This window comes from Gadus morhua, chromosome 22, assembly GCF_902167405.1.
Source record: "Gadus morhua chromosome 22, gadMor3.0, whole genome shotgun sequence".
NCBI lineage: Eukaryota > Metazoa > Chordata > Actinopteri > Gadiformes > Gadidae > Gadus > Gadus morhua.
The window spans coordinates 6,745,913-6,749,167 of NC_044069.1; positions in this window are offsets into that span (position 1 = coordinate 6,745,913).

Here is a 3,255-nt window from a genome sequence, read left to right on the forward strand (position 1 = left end):
GGAGTGTACTCTGCCTAACCCACTGGCGGCAGCGGCTCAATTTCAGTGGAAAACACAATATCTTTAATTTGAAACGTAATGCCATCATGTCTATTGAAAAAAAACATAGGGGGTATCACTGTCGTTTTTTATCGGTCGTCATGAAAAAAAACATAAGGGGTAACACTGTCGTTTTTTATCGGTCGTCATGAATAAAAACATAAGGGGTAACACTGTTGTTTTTATCGGTCGTCATGAAAAAAAACATAGGGGGTAACACCGTCGTTTTTTATCGGTCGTCATGAAAAAAAACATAAGGGGTAACACTGTTGTTTATTATCGGTCGTCATGAAAAAAAACATAAGGGGTATCACTGTTGTTTTTTATCAGTCGTCATGAAAAAACCCATAAGGGGTAACACTGTTGTTTTTTATCAGTCGTCATGAAAAAAAACATAAGGGGAAACACTGTCGTTTTTTATCGGTCGTCATGAAAAAAAACATAAGGGGTACACTGTCGTTTTTTATCGGTCGTCATGAAAAAAAACGTAAGGGGTAACACTGTTGTTTTTTATTGGTTGTCATGAAAAAAAACATAAGGGGTATCACTGTCGTTTTTTATCAGTCGTCATGAAAAAACCTTGTTTTTTATTGGTCGTCATGAAAAAAAACATAAGGGATAACACTGTTGTTTTTTATCGGTCGTCATGAAAACAAACATAAGGGGTATCACTGTCGTTTTTTATCGGTCGTCATGAAAAAAACCATAAGGGGTAACACTGTCGTTTTTTATCGGTCGTCATGAAAAAAACCACAAGGGGTAACACTGTTGTTTTTTATCGGTCGTCATGAAAAAACCCATAAGGGGTAACACTGTTGTTTTTTATCAGTCGTCATGAAAAAAAACATAAGGGGAAACACTGTCGTTTTTTATCGGTCGTCATGAAAAAAAACATAAGGGGAAACACTCTTGTGTTTTATCGGCCGTCATGAAAAAAAACATAAGGGGTGCATTGATAAGTTCGGAGGTTAATACTCCATACAGCTCAGGTTCGGATCCCTGTAAAAACGTAGGCGGGGATACCGCTGTTGGTTTGGTCAACATGGAAAAAACATGAGGGGTAACTGTCGTTTTTTATCAGCCGTCATGAAATAAACATGTCGTTTTTTATCGGTCGTCATGAAAAAAAACATAACCATTGTCGTTTTTTATCGGTCGTCATGAAAGAAAACATAAGGGGTAACACTGTCGTTTCTTATCGGTTGTCATGAAAAAACACTTAAGGGGTAACACTGTTGTTTTTTATCGGTCGTCATGAAAAAAACCATAAGGGGTGTCACTGTCGTTTTTTATCGGTCGTCATGAAAAAAACCATAAGGGGTAACACTGTCGTTTTTTATCGGTCGTCATGAAAAAAAACATAAGGGGAAACACTCTTGTGTTTTATCGGCCGTCATGAAAAAAAACATAAGGGGTGTCTTGATGGTGCATTGATAAGTTCGGAGGTTAATACTCCATACAGCTCAGGTTCGGATCCCTGTAAAAACATAGACAGGGATACCGCTGTTGGTTTGGTCAACATGGAAAAAACATGAGGGGTAACTCTGTCGTTTTTTATCGGCCGTCATGAAATGAACATATGTCGTTTTTTATCGGTCGTCATGAAAAAAAACATAACCATTGTCGTTTTTTATCGGTCGTCATGAAAGAAAACATAAGGGGTAACACTGTCGTTTTTTATCAGTCGTCATGAAATAACCCATAAGGGGTAACACTGTTGTTTTTTATCGGTCGTCATGAAAAAAAACATAAGGGGTAACACTGTCGTTTTTTATCAGTCGTCATGAAAAAAAACATAAGGGGTAACACTGTTGTTTTTTATCGGTTGTCATGAAAGAAAACATAAGGGGTAACACTGTCGTTTTTTATCGGTCGTCATGAAAAAAAACATAAGGGATAACACTGTTGTTTTTTATTGGTCGTCATGAAAAAAAACATAAGGGGTAACACTGTCGTATTTTATTGGTCTTCATGAAAAAAACATAAGGGAAATAATAGAAAAACACTCATACATTTTAATGTCATGTATATCCTCTTTATTGATCATTGATCATTGTGAATTTTCATCGCCTCAGTGGTGCAGTGGAGTGTACTCTGCCTAACCCACTGGCGGCCGCGGCTCAATTTCAGTGGAAAACACAATATCTTTAATTTGAAACGTAATGCCATCATGTCTATTGAAAAAAAACATAGGGGGTATCACTGTCGTTTTTTATCGGTCGTCATGAAAAAAAACATAAGGGGTAACACTGTCGTTTTTTATCGGTCGTCATGAATAAAAACATAAGGGGTAACACTGTTGTTTTTATCGGTCGTCATGAAAAAAAACATAAGGGGTAACACTGTCGTTTTTTATCGGTCGTCATGAAAAAAAACATAAGGGGTAACACTGTCGTATTTTATTGGTCTTCATGAAAAAAACATAAGGGAAATAATAGAAAAACACACATACATTTTAATGTCATGTATATCCTCTTTATTGATCATTGATCATTGTGAATTTTCATCGCCTCAGTGGTGCAGTGGAGTGTACTCTGCCTAACCCACTGGCGGCCGCGGCTCAATTTCAGTGGAAAACACAATATCTTTAATTTGAAACGTAATGCCATCATGTCTATTGAAAAAAAACATAGGGGGTATCACTGTCGTTTTTTATCGGTCGTCATGAAAAAAAACATAAGGGGTAACACTGTCGTTTTTTATCGGTCGTCATGAATAAAAACATAAGGGGTAACACTGTTGTTTTTATCGGTCGTCATGAAAAAAAACATAAGGGGTAACACTGTCGTTTTTTATCGGTCGTCATGAAAAAAAACATAAGGGATAACACTGTTGTTTTTTATTGGTCGTCATGAAAAAAAACATAAGGGGTAACACTGTCGTATTTTATTGGTCGTCATGAAAAAAAACATAAGGGGTAACACTGTCGTATTTTATTGGTCTTCATGAAAAAAACATAAGGGAAATAATAGAAAAACACACATACATTTTAATGTCATGTATATCCTCTTTATTGATCATTGATCATTGTGAATTTTCATCGCCTCAGTGGTGCAGTGGAGTGTACTCTGCCTAACCCACTGGCGGCCGCGGCTCAATTTCTGTGGAAAACACAATATCTTTAATTTGAAACGTAATGCCATCATGTCTATTGAAAAAAAACATAGGGGGTATCACTGTCGTTTTTTATCGGTCGTCATGAAAAAAAACATAAGG